We start from the raw sequence: 21,709 nt of genomic DNA, 5'->3' as shown, positions 1-21,709 counted from the left end.
CAACAAATAAGGCACTTCCCTTGCATGCAACTGACCAAGGTTTGAAGCATGTTGTCCTCTATTGTCTTCTGAGTACCCCCAGGGTCATTCCTGTTTTCAGAGTCAGGAGTCACCCCTGAGCATTGCTGGGTATAGCCCCCAAAATATCAAAATGAGTCTAATGAATTTGTGAGAATAAAAAACAAATCTATGAGCACTGTTCCCACCAACATGGTAGAGTTTGAAGGAGGATTTGGAGCAACAGGAAAATTCAGAGCATAAGGGACTTGAGCTAAAGCTGAAATGATGGTATTCGATTTAGAGTTGTGCTACTCAAACTGTGCACTAAAAATCAGTGGTTATGGCACCAACTGGGAGAGAGTCACTAATACACAACCTTAAAGAGCTCCAGACTTCCTAAATGCACTTGAAAACATATTGTTGCTAGGCGGGATAGTCAAAGGGTCAAGATGCTTGCCTTGCATTCCACAAACTCTGGTTCGAAATCTCATATGGTCCCTCACCACTGGGAGTCACTCCTGAGCTCAGAGCCAAGAATAGCCCCTGAGCACACAGTCCTTCCCCAAACAAAAACCTTGGGAATTTCTATGGGCATTAGAATCTAGGGAGCACAGCAGTTTTTCAGTTAGGCTTTAAGATCAGCATTGTTAATTCTGAACAGGAAATAGAGCAAATTGGGGTCTATCATCAGGTTAGGGTGGGGAGTAGGTATAAAAAGGGCAAAATCATGCCCTTTATCCTCTGAATGGATAAAGTAAGTGCATTATTAAAAAGTCGATTTTCTATACACATAAAGTCATCTTATTTTACTCTAAGAAAGGAAATTTTGCCAGCTGCAATAACCTTACAGGCTTTATGGTGAGTGAAGAAAGTCAGCCAACAAATGCTATAGGATGTCACCTATAGAAAAAATGACCAAGCTTATAAAAACAGAATCGAATTGGTAATTATCGAGGGCAGGTGATATTCCAATAACTACTGTTACTAGATGTTTATTGTCGTTCTTTTTGTAGGGTACTTCAGAATTTTTCTTTGTCCTGAACTGGCACTTAAAATGCAGTGGAGGGACAGAGTTGCTGGAAATTTGTGAAAGGGGTATGAGGTGACTGGTTCTGGTATTAGGAGGTACAGCAGAGATCTATGGTTTATCAGTGCTCTACTGTGTAGTTTATTTCTGCTCTATGTATAGAATAGGTTTGAATTCCCTGTCCCACTACTTTTGTGTTTGTTTTGAAGCCACCCTCGACAGAGCTCTGGGCTTACACCTTTACGCCTAGTTTTTTTTTTTTCTGTTTTTGTTTTTCTGGGGGCTGTCACAGCGCTCAGGGGTTACTCCTGGCTCTACACTCAGAAATCGCTCCTGGCAGGCTAACGGGACCATATAGGATGCTGGGATTAGAACCACCGTCTTTCTGGATGGAAGGCAAGCCTCTTATCTCCATGCTATCTTTCCAGCCCATTACACCTAGTTCTTACTAGGACTCTTAGATGGAATCACTCTTGGTGATACTGGGCGACCTTATGAGTGTCAGGAATGGAACTCAGGTCTGTATGTGCCAGGCAGGTGCCCTAGCCACTTTATTATCTCTGACCCTCCACTGCATCTTGATTTTGGGTGATTTACATAAAATTACTCCAACTCACTAAGCCCTTCCCCACCCCCACTGTAACGTGGGAGTACAGCAACATGACCTTAGAGGGTCCTTGCCAAAATTCAGCAAGAAGATAGCATTTAGCAGTTCCTGGCAACAGGATACCCTCTCCTGCTTTAGGAGGATTGGCTACACTCAGGGTGCTCGGTGGTCAATCCTAGCAGAGCTGGGGGGATTTGTGTGGTCCTGGGGATCAAACCTGTGTCAGATGTGTGTAAGGGAAGCACCTTCTCTGCTGAATAAAGTCTCCAGCCCAACAGCCATTATCTTTGGGGGAGTTCAATTGAACAAGAGAAACATTTATTGAGTGGGTACTAGAGCCCCCAGCAACGGCGGGTACAGACCTGGAACAATTTTCAAGGTAGGGAATGTCTTCTTTTCTGTACACCCATTTGGTAGCGACATTTTGAAAATGTAATTAAGACCAGGTGCATTCCCCAAGGAAACTTTAGCGTGCAATCCCAGTAATGGCTATCACTCGACTGTTACTAGCTCTTATTTGAGGTACTCCCTGGAGAAACTTGTCTCAGTCCTGAAGCGGACCCTGAAAGGGAAGGAGGCAGAGTTTTTTGCAAAGCACCGCCAAGGCTGGATTCAGTAACATGCAGAAGTCACCAGCCACCCGCGTTCGTTCCCCACGTCGCCTTTAGCCTCTCTCACTTTGCTGCTCCTAGGGTGAAGAGAAGTCTCAGTGTGACCGCCATCGCCCCCACCCCCCGCTACTAAGATCCGAGACAGGGGCGCCTTTGCTGAAAGTCCCCTGAACCTGATCTGGGGGCGGGGAGCCCAAGGAAGTGGAGCGGAGTCGCATCCACTCAATGGCACGTGGGAATGAGCCCAAGAGCCGGCAGCTGCCCGTGCCCTCCCGCGCGACCAAGTTGGGGAGTCCACGAGGACTTTATCACCACTCCCAAACTTTCAGCCTAGTTTGCCCCAGCCTCGTAAGGCTGCCTGCAACGTGGCCTCGTCGGGGACGCCCTCCTTTTTGAGACACCCAAACTCTTCTTTTCTCTCTCCAGGCCGAGCGACTTCCCCATTCCCAGGAGGCTCGCCAGGTCCCTTCCAGATGTCAAGAGAGCCACGCAGGGCTCCGACTCCTGGAAGCCCAGTCGAACCCCTTCTCAAGAGCGAGCTGGGGTGCTCCAGACACCGCCCGGCTATGGGACGGGGGCAGGGCCAACGGCGGGACCGCCCCCAAACTCCTCCCGGCCCAAGCCGGCTGCCGGGTTGCTGGGGCGCTTCCACCTCGTCTTCCAAAAGCGGCGAGGCGCAGCCGAGCGGCATCACTCGAGCTCGGGTCCCAGCCCCCGCCACACCCCGAAGCCCGCATCCAGGAAGCAGAGCCAAAGCAGAGGCATCTACCCAGGCTGGCGGGTGCCAGACAGGTAAACTGAGGCCCGGGCGCTGCCCTCGCGCCCAGCGCCCACCTCTCCGCCCCCCAGCGCCGCGCCACCCGCCCGTCAAACCCACTTCTGTGTGTCCTTCCAGGCCCGGGTCGAAAAGCCTGGGAGGGCCGCCCAGCCACCCCTGGAGGAGGAGCCTGCCGGAGCTGCAGCCGCCACCGCTGCACGGAGCCGCAGCCGCCTTCATGGCCCACTCACCGGTGGCGGTCCAGGTGCCCGGGATGCAGGTGAGGCAGCCCGGCTCCCCGCCCACGTGACCGCGGGGAGCGGGGTGCGGGCTGGGCGCGGGCCACGGGGCGCCCCGGAAGGCAGGGCCCGGCTCTGCGGCCAGGTAACGGGGGCCAAGGGTCTCCAAGAGTTTCCTGGCTTCTAGGCTTGAGCGGTGCCCTGTCCTGGGAAAGCAACGAGTTCTTGGGGCGCGTGGCGAGAGAAGGATGGGGGTAAGGGATGGGGGCGGCAGTATAAAAATAGGCCAGAGCGAGACACCTGTGCCGCCTGAGCCTTGTAAGGGCAGGCTTGAAAAGTGGGAGGACTTGGGAGAGGTGAAGGGGGCTCAGAATTTCAGGGGTACACCAACTCCCTTAGAGCTGCCTCCTCCCGCCGCCAGGCACAAACACGCACGCACACGCGCGCGCGCGTACACACACACACACACACACACACACACGCACGCACACACACACACAGAAGTTGGGGCGGAGCAAGATCGGGCTTGGAGGTGGAAGGGGGGAGGTTGTCGGTGGCGGTTTTGAATTTGGGCTCTTCCTGTGTGCGCCGACCAAAGAGCAAGAGCGAGGTGACAAGTTTTCCCCATTTGGGTGCAGCTGCTGACGGGCCAACTTGTGTCTTGCTCCCCCACCTGGTTCAGCCCAGAGTGGAGCGTGAGAAAATGCAGGGTCTATGGAGGGGAGGGAGGGGGGACTCCCCCGTTCCCTCCCACAGCCTACCCCCCCCCACACACACACATACAGACTTTTGCATGCGGCTCAAGGCAGCTTTTTGTCCAGGCCAAAGTTGCTTCCGACTCAACTTTTTCCTTCAGACCTAGGGGATTTCTCTGCCTTTTCATCTATCCCCCCACCATTGCATTTTCATGTCATTAAACACAAAATTAGTAAGTTATATCCTTATCCTTCCCCCACCCTTTTCTTTTTGCTCTTTCTATTTCAAAGCCCTGCGCTGACTTCAACTTGAGCTACAAAATAGCCTCCAAGTCTATAAACTTTGAACGCATTTACGTTTTCTTTGTTTTCTTTCCTTTGCTAGATAGCCTAAACAACCCATCTGGGAATAGGTCAGAGACCAGAAATAATCAAGCTTCAACCATACATGGGTTTTTTTTTCCTAAGAAAACTGCGAAATCCAACAGTTGTTCAAGTTTAGCTAAAATGTTTGCAGCAGTAAATCGACAGCTTATGTTTCTAGCAGAAGTGCTAGGGAATGGGGTCTCGGTTTACTAATTGCAGCATGGAATTCGTCTTGGTCTCTCTCTCTCTCTCTCTCTCTCTCTCTCTCTCACACACACACACACACACACACACACACACACACACAAACACACCACAGTGACTTTAAAAATACTTTCCCTAAAAAGGACTATTTGTGTCATTTATCTTTATGCGAAAACTCTCCTGTGCCTGAAATACCAGGCCTTTAACTGAACTTAGGGCAAGTTTGTGGCGAGTCCTAGGAAGCACATATGTGTTTAATAAAAAAAAAAAAAAAGAGAGGAAGACGAGGGAGAATGAGATATATTGAAACTATTTTTAAAAGGTTAATTCATTCAAGCTTCACAAAATGCCTCAAACTTTTTAAGTCAAACCCCACTTCTCACCCTGCCCCCCCCCATCCACCCTGCCCCATACCCCATTCATTCAGCTGTGGCTTTTATTGTATCCAGAGAATTAATAGCGGGCGTTCCTGACTACTGTTTTCTGTTTGATGTGTTAGAAAGTGTGAGAAATGGCCAAAGGTGCGCTCCCTTTCCTTCTAGAGAGAGTTGAAAGTTCTAGCTGAGAAGTTTGCCTCCGAGCAAGCAAGCTCCATGCTTTCCTCTCCATTGTATGCATGGGCCTCCAGGCCTGCCTCTCTTTCACCAAGTTTGTGATTCTAAGGGGGGAAAGTGTCTCTCTTTTCTCTAGTTTGTGATTCTGATGGGGCTCTGAGCCAAAAATGGGGAAAAGAATGCCTTCTGGCCTTTATTTCATTTGTTGTGACTTGAATGGATCTGATTTCTGCTCTTCATTTCATTGTTATATGGCTTAAAACTGCTTGCTGGTCAGTATTTCTTATACCCCCTGCTGTGTTTCATTATCTGAGTTACCTCTGTTGACTGTTTATATCTTAGTGAAGGTGGCTTTGAAAGGGAGTGAATTTGAAATTCTCAGTCTGTCTTTGACTTTTGCCTCTCCAAAGCTGGGATAACTTTGCCTCATCTAATTTGGATAGGGGAATCATCTTAGTGTTAACAAGAGAGAAGACTATTTGTCCTTTTCACGGGTCTTATTGGAATGGTACAGTCTTAACTTCTTATTCACATTTCTGGGCAGATGCTCTTTTTCAACATTTGGTATGACACAGAAGTTTTCCACAATTGAAAATGGTACAGCTCCCTAAAAATGAATTGGATGACATGTGGTGTGACTCTTGAGCCTAGATTCTGTTTACTATTCTTTTATTCAAAAAATTATCAGGAGATGCCAACATATATTATGAGCTTGAAATTTTCTCCTGGAGTTTTGTTAGAGTTTAAGTGACTTTAAGTCCTGGTAGTAAGAAAACTTGACTTCTCCATGTGTTCTGGAAATTACTATTTAGTATTTCCACAAATCAGGGTAAAGTGGTTGACTGGCCTAAATTTTTTAAGAGTTTGTTTTTAGAGAATTATGAATATTGATGGAAAAATATTTTTCCAGGAAAATTTTGACTTTCCCCACAGTGTTTTTCTCTCCCTAAGGAGAGACATGAAGTAGGAACCAAGCTACCTGCTCTATCACTTAAGAATTCCAGCATTCCTGACTTTCAAACAAAGAATTTTCTGTTGCCTCTAGTTTAAAATAGAAAAGAAAGTTGGAGTGATGAAAGAAAATCCAGGATTTGGTCAGCTAAAACTCTCTCTTCCTTATGAATTAGTTATTCAAACTCATATTGTTGATATTTCTTAAGACGTTAGCAGTGAATATTTTTGCCATATTACATCAAATGTTAAAGGTCTGAATGCTTTGCATTTAATTTGTGCTTGCTTTTTAAGTTTATAACTAAAGGAATTTTCCATACCAGGTGCTAAACTCTTGAGAAATACTTAAAGCACAACTTCAAGAAAAACAAGAAAGAAACCAATAAATCTGTTTCTTTCCACTCAAATATTTATTCTCTACTGATTTTAAGTTCTTTTTCTTTGAAGTTTTCAGTTATATGTCATATCTAAGGTTAAGATAGTCCCCCTTAAAGAGTGAAAAAAAATGGCTAGTAGTCTAATGTATTGTTTTATAATTTTTTATAAAGTCGAGGTGAGAAAATAAAGTCAAATGTTAAATTTAAAAACAAGTGTTATTATATTAGTCTTTATGTGATGATTCTTGTGAAAGAAGTCTTTTAAGTTCCTGCTAAAGAATTTAAATTAGCCTCGTGTATCTTTAAACATGATCAGGGTGGTGCAATTTTAAGTGGTTATTTGAGATGTGTAATGAAAAGAAACTTTAGGGATTAATGAACACTTTATTGAAGACTTTTTTATCTAAGAAGTAGAAAGTTGGTACTATTCTCTGGGAAGGCTACAGAAATATATTACTTGCTTACTTTCCTTAAGTTCTTCAGATATTCTTATGAGTTAAAATATGAACTGCTAGATAATATGAATTCTATACTTGTCCTTTATGGAACTTTCTTTCCTGATAGAAATGAAGGCTTACTACTGACCACCAGCGAATGTTAGGGTCCATATTTGAGAGGGCATTTCCAGGCAGGGAAATAACTTGAGCAAAGGTATGGAAGTGCAAATCCACAAGTGTTGGTGCACACACAGTCTCTAAAAGTGGGTTACAAATCACGTGGACTATGATTTTAAAAATCCTCTAAAGAAGTAATAGGAACATGAATAAAAAACATGATTGGGGGCCAGAGTGATAACATAGCAGTAGGTCATTTGCCTTGCATGCTGACGACCTGGAATGGACCCGGGTTCGAGTCCAGGCAACCCATATGGTCCCCTAAGCCTGCCAAGAGCGATTTCTGAGTGCAGAGCCAGGAGTAACCACGGAGTGCCGCCGGTTGTGCCCCCCCCCAAAAAATCAGAAAATATGATTGGGTTCAGGTTGTACTAGAGTGTTAAGTAAGAATTCCAGGCCTTGGGATAATTAAACATTTTTGTGTAAGGGAGACTCAATGAATAAAGTTATATGGCGTAATGTTTGGTTCTAGACAAGTGGAGGAACTTAAGGTATTGCATTCAGTGTGCTTAGTACTGTGGAGAAAAAAACAGTTAACAACTACCTAGTTATAGAAGAAGGAAGCAAAGCCTTTTTGTAGTGTAGAATATGGAAAAATAATAGTACATCTGAAAAACATCGGAAATTCAAGGGAAATAACCGTGTTTGAAGTTAATAATTTCTGTCCTTGACTAGTGAAAGTGGAAGAAACAATGGGATAACAAAATAAAAATGTAGAACAATCAGTAGCTAGGTGGTAGAGTTTGGTCCTCACACATGTGAGGCACCGAGCTTGAGCCCTAGCTCTGCAAAACTATAGCATCAAAACTAGAGACTAATATGCCAAGTAGCTTGACTGTGGGTTTCACAGATGTATTTTTATGTCCCAAATTTATCACATTATATACATATGTACATTTTTGTCTTACTGTAATTTTGTGAACATTTTTTAATGTCCAGCAAGGACTGCTGTAGATCTGGAGTGTCAGTCATACGTTAGACATTTATTAAGTATTTACTATATGCCAGTCCTTTTTCTTGAAACTGAAGGAATAAAAGTTTCCAAAAATTAGAGATTGTGAGAGTATAGCCCCTCATGAGAAGAAGCATGGTAGGATAAGAAAATGTATTAGGATTGAACTGGAATTAATGGTAGGAAATTGGTTAACTAACTCTTATCCTGAAACTTGAATTAGAAAGGAATTCTGTTTGGTGCCAGAATCTGGTATGTGAATTCTTACCTCACTTACTCATTCTGATGGAACTAATCAACTTCTCAATTTGAGGTGGGAAGACTTGTTTTGCATTGATAAGCTGAAACCATTATCCTTGAGGATGAGTAGTTGATATAGAGATGTTGAATATGCTAATGATAATGGCAGAAGACTAGCTGGAAGAGAATAATCAAAGACAACTCTTAGCAGGGAGAATTGGAAGTAATTGGAAGGTATGGGTTAAGGTCTAGGGGCTGTAGGGAGAGTAAACAGGAATTGGGCACGATAGGACGTGTGCCTTGAACATTAATGAGGGTCCTGAAATGGCACTTCTGGACAAAGGTCTATCATGTACCTCCTATGCTTGAGTCACAGAAAATGAGGGAATATAATTTAGTTGGTACTTAGGAACCATTGAACATTGTCATACTTTTTTTTATTCTGCCTTTCATTTATTCAGTGACCTTGAGCAAATCATCTTACAAAATGGGGAATAATAAAAGCTGCATTTCCTTTGCCTCAATGAGATGTTATTAGGATGAATTAACTATCATCTGTGAAGTATATTTTGAGCTCCTTTATAATAGGTGTTATGATGTATATGGACAGTTCATCCTGCAAAACAATGCTTGGCTAATCACATGAAAACATGTCATTATCTCATCTCTCTCCTGCTTGATAACCCACATTTTTCTATTGAAATCCTGTCTTCTTTCCAACCCCCCTCCCCACACCACCACTGCTAGATTCAAAGTCCTTTGCTTAGCTTAGCTTTCCAGACTTTGTTATCTAACTCCCTTCCTTGGAAGCACACTTAGTTATCATGATCATTTCCCAGCCAGAAATCCCTTTTGTTCTACCATGCCAGTTACATTTCAGTCATTGCTGATTGATCAGATCCTACCTGATTTCCAAGGACTGCATATTACTCCCCTTGTAACTTGAAAACTATTTATTTTAGGCCACTGAAGTCTTCCTTCTCTTTGAGTGCCTGGTATGTCTACCATCGGTAGCAGAGAGCCCAGGCCTAAATTAATACACTACTTTAAATGTCTCCCCAATTATGCATGTTATACTTTGTCTCCAAAACTAGGCTATACATTTCTTGAAGGCAAGGTCCCTGTATTTTACTTTTCTTTGTACCATTAGGCATACATTTTATGTAACAGCGTTAGCTAATGAGTGCCGTACAGAATAGACTTTTCTAACATTTCTCAATTCTGTTTCTGTTCCTTCAAATATATTATGTAATGCTTGAATTCTTGTAGTTCATGAAGGCTAATTAATGTGTGCACATGTAGACTTTTTAGACTTGCTGAAAAGATTTAACAGAACATACTTGTAACTAATCAGCTGTCCACATACTGATGCTCTCATTCCCTTGCCTAGCAAGACCCTTAAAAGGAAAAGGAACCTCATTACTTTTGTAGTAACTAGGACTTATTTCAAACAAATTTGTGTCTTTGGGAGAAATGACCTCTTGTTCTTTCCATCTGTTCCTACCTACCTATCCCTAAAAACAAACAAACAAAAACCCATTAATGATCACAGAACCAATCTAGCAAAACATTAGCAAGTTCTCTACATTTAAAAAGGACAACATACTGAGAGAAATAAAGAAATAAAGAAAGGACTCTGTTATATTTTTATTTGATACATCAGTCTCTTAAAGATATTACTGTCCTGGAATTTGCCTTATTAATTCAATGACATGAAGAAAACAAACAAATAAAAGGAACTTTACTATTAGGTGCCTCATTAGAATTATATTCATAGGAAGAGGTTTTTGATTAATGGCTCAGTGTGTCATCTCCCAAGGGAGGCTCACATTTTATATGTTATCAAATCTTCATAACAAAGAATGAAAATTTAGTCATAGAATTCCAGGCAGTCAACACTAATATTGATTGAGTTATGTCTTATGGAAAAGTGGTGACTTTATTGCGAAGAAATAGAGGTAAGAGAGAAAATTTAACATCATAACTAGAAATGATGCAGCCAAGTCCTTTTTGTTTCTTGTAATTCAGACCCAAAAATTAACATACACATCTGAAAATGGGTACATTTCTTACTTGGACATTTTGTTCCTTTTTTATTATGAACTAAGGTGCAGTTGACATCTTTGAATTAATGTCTATAGAAGTCAACTCTTTGAAAGGGTGCATTCATCTCTGGGCCAGAAAGGTAGATAGCACCGAGGGTAGGGTGCTTGCTTTTGTTATAAAGCTGACCTGGGTTTGAACCTAGCATCTTTCATATTCCTTCGTGCACCACCAGGAGTAATTCCTGTGTACATCCTTGAGCACTGCCCAGTATGGCCCAAAAAAGCAGAAAGAAATACTCATCTTAAACTCCTAAGAAATGAGTGATCTAATGGGAAAATACCTTAAATGTGTATTAAATTGAAAAAACCAGGGGCCAGCGCTATTATAGTCCATAAGAAATATAATACAAATATATGTACATACATGTATATATACATACATATAATACATTAGTACATTAGGTAGGATGCCAACTCGTGACCAACCCGGGTTTGACTCCCCAGCCCTGCCAGAAGTGATCCCGGAGCGCAGCTTCAGGATTGAGCTCTGAACACTGCAGGGTGTGGCCTAACCCTCAAAGTCCCAAAACCCCATTGAAACAAAAAGCATAGTTCTGGTTAACCTTTCTCATAGTCTTCTTCATTTTGTTCCCTCTCAACCCCCAGATGATTGAAATAGATGGCCTGGTGTACAACTCAGAGAAACTGGGGGACTTAGTGTAATGCAGATCCTGAATCTCACCAGCAGTTACCTTATGGGAGGCAGACAGACAGGCTGCTGCTGAGAATTCACTCTACTCCTTTCTGGACTTCTTTCAGCATTCCCTTGAAAACAGCCCCCTGATCTTTTTCTTAATGTATTATCTGAACATGGATTCTAAAACATCAGATGTGCCATAATTTTGAATTGTCCAGCAAATCTGGACAAAACTGTGACTCCTACTTTCTGGGGACTAGAGAAAAAATTGTAGACAGGTGAAAGTGTTGAAAATGCTGTATTCATCAAAAAGATCATTTCAAGGGGCCAGAAAGATAGTACAGTGGGTAGGACACATGAATTGCGTGAGCTTGACCTGGGTTTAATTCCCAGCATTCCAAATGGTCCCCCACCTGATCCTTGTCAGAAGTGATCCTTGCTTGCAGAGCCAGTAGTAAGCCCCGAGCACCACCATGTGTGGTCAAAGCATAAATACATACATATACAATACATACACACATACATATATCATATATATGTGTATATATAGTTATATACATATTTATATGTATATTATACCCTCTTACCTCTTTTCCAAGTGTGAATGTAGCTTCAAATATGTGCTTCTGAGGATACCTAAGACACACTGATTTTTGTTTATTTCTTCATGGGGAAAAATGCTTAGAGAAATAAGTTTTCAACCTGTTTTGTGTTTCTTGTAGTAGAGTTTGTGTGTTCTTAGTGGTATTGGAAACAAATTCCTCTCCTACCCTTTAACCTGTTTTGAACAAAGTGAGGGAAAGAAAAAGCTGTTCAAGCACTCTGGATTTTAAATGCACAAGACTGAAAAAGGGGTTCCAATTAAACCCTCATTGGAGTTTTCAGTTTGTTTATTACAAAACAAGGGAGTGGCCAGACAAAGGGTAACAGTTGCTTTGAATTATACTAACAGCTTCCCAGTATTGACTTAATGAAGTTTTACTGGATTTGAAATTCATCCCACATTACATATTAGGGAATTTCTCAGCGTAGTAGTGAATTACCCTACCAGGTTTCAGTAATGCTAGGTAACTCAATCCTAGGAGAGAATTTTTGGCAGGTGGAGAAAATACTTTAAGGACATCTAGTCGCATCAAGGTTTCTCTTTGAAAATGCAGTTTTGAGTTGCTCTCTTAGTGCCTTTTATCCCCTTCTCCCGGCTTACCATTAAACCATTGGCTTTGGGACATATCACTTTACAGTATGTTACATTACACTAGGATTTTAACTGCATGATGCTGTATCGTATAAATAACATAGCAGCGTGTGATTGGGGAAAGAATGGGTGACACACAATCAGGCGGGGCATCAACTGTGGTTAATGCAAGAAAATTTGGGGGATCTGAGCTCCGAGAAACCAGAAAATCATCCTTTCTTCCCAAAGTCTCTGCCTTGTAGTTATTGCTGCCCACTAGAGCTGGGAAAGTTTCTAAACTCCCTGGTCTCACTTTCCTGCTGCCTGTCTTAACTTGAAGCAGAAGCACAAAGGAAACCAATCAGCAAAGCACACACACTTGCAACGAAGTATGGTGATAGAAAATAGAACTTTGACCTCTGCGGTTAAGCGGGCTTCAATGTGTCTGGCAGCCTCCGGAGAAAGAAGCATATTTCAAATGTGCGTGTTTTTTAAGTGTTGCTGACCCCATGGGAAGAAGAGTTTGTGAACTCATTAATTAGGGTCCTGTTTGTTTCTGGAGTTTTAGTTCAAATCTGTTGAACTGATACTTCCTATGTGCCAGTCCCCATAAAGGGCCACAGGTTGAACCTACCCAAGTTGGACACCACTGCTTATTTAGATTTGATAATTTTACATAGTCTTCACGAAAGAACTGGATGGGGGGGGGGGTCAACTGGATATTCTTCACAGTTTGGAAGGCAGCATTTTTGTAAGATATAGTGCTTGCTTCCCAGTTTTTGAGATACAAAAGGATAAGAGAGTTGGGGCTGGAGAGAGAGCGCAGCACAGCGGTCAGGCTTTAGCCTTGCATGCAGCCGTCCCAGAACAGATGGTAGTTTGAATCCTGGCATCTCATATTGTCCCCTGAGCCTGCCAGGAGTGATTTCTGAGAAGAGCCAGGAGTAACTCCTGAGCACTGCCTGGTGTGACCCAAAAACAAAAAAAGGAGAGAGAATTTATGTTGTATCTGCAAAGAAAGCCATCTAGCCCTTTAGACAATCTAGTAATCAAAACAATAGTGATGAGTCCTAGTGGAGATAGACCCTTTCCAAGGAAGACAGAACCATTGCATGAAAGAGTAAACTGAGGAAGAGAATGGTGGGTAAATACCTTGAGGCCAGGTGCTACTGCTTCTATCAGTCAGCACATTGTTTCTAGACAGGGCTTGAAGGTCTAAGTCCTGTTTAGCAGACCCTTAAAAGACAACAGGAAACAGCAAAAAAGGCAAAGGGGAAAGAACCCCAAGAATCTTCCATGGTGGAGATATTTTTTTTTTTTTGGTTTTTGGGTCACACCCAGCGGTGCTCAGGGGCTACTCCTGGCTGTCTGCTCAGAAATAGCTCCTGGCAGGCACGGGGGACCATATGGGACACCGGGATTAGAACCAACCACCTTTGGTCCTGGATCGGCTGCTTGCAAGGCAAACGCTGCTGTGCTATCTCTCCGGGCCCCATGGTGGAGATTTAAAGTGGGTGCTGATTGGCCTGAATTACATTAAGGCCAAATTATAAAATGCCAGTCTGTGATGTATACTCTTACATCTAGCCCACAAGTAAGAACTTTTCAGCAGAAAAGTGAACCCCTAAAAGTAATGTTTTTGTTTGTTTATTTTCAGCAAATGGCATTAGGCATCTGACCCAACAGGCTAGATTGGAGGTGAAAGGCTGGATATAATAATAAGATATTGTAATATCCGGGCTTTAGTTGATAAGGGTTTGATCTAGGGCAGTGATAGTCAAACCTGAACATACATCAGAACCATCTGGCATGTTAAAAAACACAGACTGCTGGTTCTTGTCTCCAGAGTTTGAGTCAGTAAGTTCTGTGGTGGTCTGTGGACTTACATTTCTAATGAGTCCTCAGCTGAGCACCACTCAAGGAAGAATAGCAGATCCTGGTGACTAATTGGTTATAAGAAAGGGGCACACAGGAAATGTGAGAAATAGGAAAAGGGAGAGAAATATGTTTGGTTGGTTTTGGGTCACACCCGGCAGTGCTCAGGGGTTACTCCTGGCTCTACGCTCAGAAATCGCTCCTGGCAGACTCAGGGGATCATATGGGATGTCGGGATTCGAACCACCGACCTTCTGCGTGCAAGGCAAACACCCTACCTCCGGCCCCAGTAGAGAAGTATGAAGGGAGAATAGTCAAAGGTGTATCTCAGTATAAGAGGGAAAATAGTTTGTTTTTCAAAATGTTAAATGGAAAACACTTGCAAGTAGAAACAGTTAGTAGCAGAGTTGTGAAATAGTAATGATGTTGGTGTAGCAGAGCTAGCACGAAGTAAGGGGGGCGGGGGCAAAAGGCTTTGCACAATGCCTATCTAGAGTCCGTTTCTGGTATCCACTCTATGTGGTTCCTTGATTCCCTCCACAAGTGATTCCTGAGCAGGAGAATCAGGAGTAAGCCCTGGGCACCACCAGGTAGCCCTCCCCCAAATAAAAACAAAATAAGGAAGTAAATACAGGGATCAAAGCCCTATGTGGAGGCCATAGATGAAATTGTGACACCTTAAAAGTATATGATTTCTGATTATCCTCTTGAGAAGATAAACTGAACTTTATTTTGGTGGGGGGGGGGCCACAACTGGAGGTACTAAGGGATTGTTCCTGGCTCTAATGAACTCAGGAATCACACTAGTCTGCTGGGAGGACCATATGCAATGCTGGGAACTGAACCCAGGTCAGCTTCTTGCAAAATGTGCACTCTGCTGACTGTTATCTCTCTGACCCTGGAACTCAACTTTAGGTTCAGTTTTATGACTTACAAATTTCCATGGTCACCCATGATGCTTCTTGTTTTCCCTACTCCAGATAGGTTTGATTATTCAGTAAATCTTCTTATCTTTGAATATTTTTGATACTTCATACTTTTATTATAAGGACATGAATTCTATTTATACTTTTAATTATAAAAATAACTTCACTAAAGCAAAGTAAAATTCTTGTCTCCTAAATGACAGTAAATGGCAGTTTCCCTTAAAGTCACACATTTGAAAGACTTGGTTTTGAATTTTAATGCCTCTCACCAATTTGTATTGTTCAGGATCCTTTTACACCTTTCACACCTCCTCACCTCAATTCCCTGGAATTAATAATTCTGGGCTATTATATAGATTAATACTCATTATTCATCCCCATCATATCCCAAGACAACTTGTGTTTGTACATATAAATTCCTGGAGGGGAGAGGAAGTTACTTTTCAACCATTAAGGAAATATCAAACCACTTCCTAAATGGTCTTTCTGACTCCAACCTCTGTCTCAAGAGTATTTCTCTCTACCTGTCACATTAATATATTTGCTGTTTGCCAACATGTAGAAAAGCTTAGAGCATGCTTAGTTCAAACAAAGGATTAAAATGAAAAGAAAGAGAAGCAAATAGGTCCTCCTTTAATGAAAACAACACCAGACAACATGAATAAACTCCGTCACCAGCATTGGCCCTAACTCATGTTTAAATATCTATAATTAAATTAAAATTATATTTCAGAAACAAAGATTTGCCAACACTGAGTGTCTTTAAATTCATGTACAAAAAAGTATTTCTCAGCACACTTTAAGTGATGTTTATTTAGCTTTAGAATAAATCCATTGAGTCCCTACATGACTTTTTCCCTTTTTCAGGAATAAAATCAGTTTTGAGGGCCGGAGCAATGGCACAGTGGTAAGGGCGTTTGCCTTGCACACGGCTGACCCAGGACGGACGCGGTTCGATCCCCCGGTGTCCCATATGGTCCCCCAAGCCAGGAGCGATTTCTGAGCGCAGAGCCAGGAGTAATCCCTGAGCATCACCGTGTGTGGCCCGAAATAAAAAAAAATCAGTTTCCGTGTCAATATGCAAATGTATTTATCTTATATCTCACTTTTTATGTGGCGGCTATCTTTTTAGGCTGTTCAATTACTCTTGTAACTCCTTTTTATTTTAAATTAAGTAGACTTCAGTTTTTCTTGGGAGGACAGTTGGCAGATAGATGTCTGTGTGTATAATCAGTGTCATGCTGCATGAAAAGTTATATCTGAAGACTATTTTGATCTAGTCAGTAAAACAAGGCTCAACATTTACCTATAGAGGTTTTAACTAGCTGTACCAATTTTAGATAACTGATTTTTAGAAGTAACAAAGCTTATGGTTAAAACAGGTATCAGAAGAGATAACTAGTGGTAGAACATGGGTCTTGCATGTGCAAAGCCCAGGTTTTGATATGGCACCTGTGGCACCCCCAACACCACTAGGTGCAGCTGAAGTGTCCCTGACCACCATCAGGTATGACCCTAGTGGCTTCAGCACCACCAGAAGTCACCCCCTATACAGATAACTTGTTTAAAAAAAAGGAAGAAAATATGGGATGATCATTTAGCTCAAGAAACAGAAAATGATGATTTTATGACATTTATGCTTTGCATATAACAGGAATCTAGTCAAGTATATAAAATAAATATCCAGGATTTTTTCACTTCTTTTGTGTTATTTAAATTACCAAGAAAATTAAAAAAAATATGTAGATGATCTCATTTGAAAAGATTTACTCTAGAGAGATAAAACAGGATGTAAGACACTTGCATGCAGCTGGTTCCCCTAACTTGGGTTTAGCCTTCCAGCACACAAATGAATGGTCTGTCCCCTGAGCGCCCCCAGGGGTCAGTCTTCTGAATAGAGAGCTAGAAATAAACCCTGAAAACCTTAAGGTGTAGCCCCCCCAAAAAAAACCCCAAAAATTACTCTAGTGCAAATACATATATGTAGTATGTACGTGTGTTGAAATATATGCTAGTATTATCAGGATTTTACACATCTCACTTTTATTCATCTTTCTGCCTTCAATATCCAAATATTGCCATTATTATTAAGGGAATTGGATTTTGAATAATCTTTCATACAGGATCATGAGAACTGACTTTTAAATGCAGTTCTATATAGTTATTAAGCTGTTTTAGTGAAGTAGAATTCAACATTATAAGATCATCTTAGTCAAGAGTCACAATTCTCTACTAATTTATTCTATAGAATAGTCTTGCAGAGAACCTATACATCAAAGGAGCAGCCTCTTATATATACATATATTTATACATATATGTATATACATATATATACACACATTGGTTTATCTGGCAGCAAAAGCTCAGGCTTATGAGCCATGTATAAATGACTACTAGTTAACAGGAACTTATGATCATCTGCTTTTATTTTGCAGCTAAAATTGTGATAGGTACTTCACAGTATACATTCAAAGGTAATAGGGAGCAAAAGAGACAGGGCATTAGATTATGTTTCTGTCACAAACAGCATCTTGTATCCAGAGAGCTGCTTTATTTTGTTTAATTATCTATCTCTTCATGAAAGATGATGACTGTCACTGAAAGATCATTTTTCCTCTGTCATATGCCTCCCAAAGGGCACATAATCAAAAAATGTGGGCTTTAAGTAGTTAAATAATGAATCAATTTCAAGGGTTTAGCATAGGTGTCACCTCCGTGGTCGTCTTTTTGGACTGTGATTTCTGGTAATAGCAAGTGAAAAAAAAAAAAAACTATTACCGCTGTTGCTATGGCTCTTCTATCTGCTTGAGGTTCAGGCATCGTTTTGGAGGCTGCTGTGTAAACCCTGCTTAGAGAAGGTAGAATTTCATAATACCAGAGGATTACTGCTGCCTCATGAGCAAACAGTAAATCTAGGTGTTGGACTCTGGAAGAAGAAAAAGACAATATTTCCAAGGAAAGGGAAAAAGTAGTCTTTTTCTCTAAAGCTTGAGAATTCTCTTATTTTTATGATGGGAAATTTCTCTACTTTCTGCAGAGAGGCGAGAAGGCTATCAGAGAATGAAAATGAGGAGGTAATAGTAATTTCTTTCTTTCTTGTTGCTTATGACTTCTGTTATAAAAGTTCTGTTTGCATAATTGATTATTGATGATATGAAAATATATGTAAAGAGTTCTTTGGGGGGGAGAAAGCTTGAGAAATATTGGGAGGAAAAGTTGGTATCAGAGGGATGGTGATTTTTATCTGTTTTTTCTCTTAAAATGTGCAATTTGAGGAGGGGGTTACTGGACCAAAATATTGTTTCTGGATACTTTGAGTTATTTTGAATGACATTTTTTCTCTCTCTAGGCAAAATAAATACTTTTTATTAACAAGGAAAAATGCCAGATAATCTCTGGCTTATATTTGAGCTTATTTGAATTGTGATTTGGGGCTGAATGGGGAAGCTTTAAAAAGGAAGACTCTTTTAAATGACTAAACTTAATATTATTGTTTCTTTGCCAATAGTTTCTGGCCTTTTAAAGTCTCCCTCAGGGAATGATTAAACAGTTCTTGGCTGTGTGTGAAGGCTGAGCAGCGTCTCAGATTTACTTTAAAATAAGTTTTCTTAATGACTTTTTTTACACCCCTTGATTTACAGTTTAGCTGAAAGAAAAGTCCTCAGCAGTATGTAGTCCAATCTCCTATTTTTTTTAAGAATGTGTATGGATACCATGGCTATATTTGTCTATTGTTAACTTGAAACTTTCCAGTAATTTAAAGGTGTATGTTTCCTTCTTAAAAAACAAAAATTGTTTTCTGCCGGAATTGTAGCCTTCTCCTCGTGTTCCAGAATAGACTGCTATTATTTTTTCCATTATCTATCAACTGCCTAGATTCATAGTGAACATCTCTCTGTCTAATTTGGATCATTTTAATTTTGGTGACTTGTGTGTATAATTTCAGTGACAGCATATTGCTGTGCAGTTACAGTATAAGTATGCTTCTAATGGAAATATTAACACAGTTCAGATGACTTTTAAATATTTAACTGAAAATGATCTGTATATTGTGAAACAATATTCTTATTTAATACGGCCAGCCGTGTCATTGCTGAGCTTGAAAACTTAATGATTTGTGTGTGTGTGTCGGGTGGAGGCTTATAAGCCTAAAGCACTTCCTTCTAATTGAATGAAGAATATAGTGTATTTTGTTTCTCTATGAAATTATGCTTATGTGGAGCTACTCAAATATAAAGTGGGGAGATTGTATAGGTAACCTGTAAGGTCTAAGACTATAAATTATGGGGTTTCTCTGCTCAGGAGTTTGGATTATGTTTCTAAAAGATAAGGCACACATGACTGTTTATAGGAAGAAGAGATCTATCTGGTACACGTGCCAAGAAAATTTTGAATTAAAGTAATTAATTTTCTAATGAAGCAATTAATGTCTGACTTCTTTTCTACTACATGTAATTAATTTTCTACTAATAGGTGGTCAGGCTATAATGTTTGACTTCTGTTTAAGACAAAAATTTCCTATATATTTTTCATTTTAACTTATTCACTAGTAAATAATTTTGAATGCCTGTATTTTTTTAAAGTAGTAATGCCATTTCCTTCAAGTAATATTTTTAGAGTGTGAGTCATTTAATACAGCCTTTCTTGATCAGTAGTTTTTAATTTTTTTTAACATTTTTTGTGATCACTAGTTTTATCTGAACCACAAAACAGAGTAAAATCTTTAATGTTTTCTCAAATCTTCCAAAAAGGACATGGTTAAAATCATTTGAAATGCCCTGGAGAGGATGTTAGTATATACAGGACCAAATCTTGCCTATAGTCTCTGTATAGCTAGCAGTCTAAAAAATTTTTTTACATGTTAAAGAGTTGTTTAAACTAGAACATGTGGACAGAAAACCACACTGAATCTGGATGACAGCCTAAGAGATGTGGCCCTTTACACACAGTATTTAACCACTGCCTGTAAGGAAACCCATTGAGAATTTCTGATCTAAAGAAGTGAAGAATTTTCTAGTATTTTCTCTGAGGCTGGGGAATACTGTGTCCTAATAGGGGATGTTCTCTTTCTTGAGGTAACAGACAATCCTATTATTGAAATGTTTCTTTTAAGGAGAGATTCCTGATTATAGTGATTATGCATACTTCTTGTGTTTTTACACATAAATTTTAACAAATTGTATGGAATGTTGTTTTGGGAATGTTAATGATAAGTTGTGTATATAAAATATACATTTTAATGATTTTTTTCTTTCTAGAGCAAAAAAAAGTGGGCGAGTTTTATACAGAAATATAAGGGAGGGCTTTTGATTGCCTTTATTACTATTTTAAATTAAAGGACCATATCTATTAAAGAAGGAAAGTGAATAGCATGCTAAGTGTCAGATATAATCACATTTGTTTCCTCCTTGTACTGAATAAGTGTCTTCACCCTACAATTAACATCTCAGGTACCTTGTCAGCAGTAAGGAGAATAGTACTTAATCAAAAATGCATTAAAATTATTAGATCATAGCGTATGAAATAATCAGACTCTACCAAATGCCACTTCACTACTTGCTTTAGAGGGGGAGGCACCCTCAGCTATAAAGCATATATTGGTATATCAGAGAATTAACAAGGAAGGAGAAAAAACAGTGAACATTATTGAAAATTTGCTGCTGATTTTCTTTTTTAGTGTGTCCTTGAGTTCTCGTGCTGCTTTTTCTTGGAAATGTCAAACACCATCCCTGCTTTTATCATGCCTCTCTGGCATTTGTCACTAAGTAGACTCTAGGCAACATGCAGACTTGATGGAGGTACCTAAAACACAGACTTTATTTTGCCACTCATCTGTTAAAAGCTTTCAATGGCTCCCTGCTAGTCTGAACAGAAATTCTTAGGAAAGATGAGTTAAGCCAGGCAGCTAAGAAAGCCTGAAAGGCAGCACTGGGTAGCTGAGGGTGACTTTAAGACAAACTAAGAAGAAAAGAAGAAAAGTACCTAAGGCAAAAAAGAACAATAGGTTGGATTTGCAAAGGTTGTGTTTTTTTTTTTTTTTTTCAAAATATCTAGTGGGTCTTTTGGGTGGGCAGTGGAAATTTGGTGAATGGTACTTTCTGGGAAGAGCTATAATATGAGAGAGTACACATTGCAGCAAGTTGTAGATCACATCTTTTTGGGTACCGTACTGTTCAAAGCATTTTAATGACTGTGAATTGCTCATTAAGCTGATTTTGGCTATCGCAATTCAAGGACTCATTAAGGAACTTTGTCATTTGTTCTCACCCTGAGGTTTCTCCGTGTTTGTTACTGCCTTCCCTACCCCACATTCAAGTACAAATCACTCATTTTAAAATTTAAAATGAATATATATATTTTTAGAAACACTTCTAGTTCTAAAATTTAGTGACACTTTAAAGCCCTTAGAATACTATATAAGATTCTTTGTGAAAACAAAATTGGGTTTTTGTACATGGTTTCAGATTTGGCATTGGATGTTGATTATTCTCATTGAAATTTGTTAAGTTGACTGCTAAACAGTATTATAAATGTCAACTAATAATGTACGAGTGTGAAGAACTTGTGAACAGCCTTGTGTTTCTAACGGTATTTATTAAAAATAATTGTTTGAACATTAAATTTGTTAATTGTGCTTTTGGTAACATAAACAGATCTCAGCAATGTCAGCACAGAGCAGTAGGAGTGAAAGCAGGTGGATCTGTATTTTAGGGAAAGAGATTAGGATTTTCACAGGTGCCTTTCAACAGTGCTGCAGAGGAGAGAAAGGGGATTGGTTTGACTACTTTCTTTTCAAAT

Source organism: Suncus etruscus, chromosome X (genome assembly GCF_024139225.1).
Source record: "Suncus etruscus isolate mSunEtr1 chromosome X, mSunEtr1.pri.cur, whole genome shotgun sequence".
In the NCBI taxonomy this organism is placed as follows: Eukaryota; Metazoa; Chordata; class Mammalia; order Eulipotyphla; family Soricidae; genus Suncus; species Suncus etruscus.
This window is presented reverse-complemented; position numbering follows the sequence as displayed.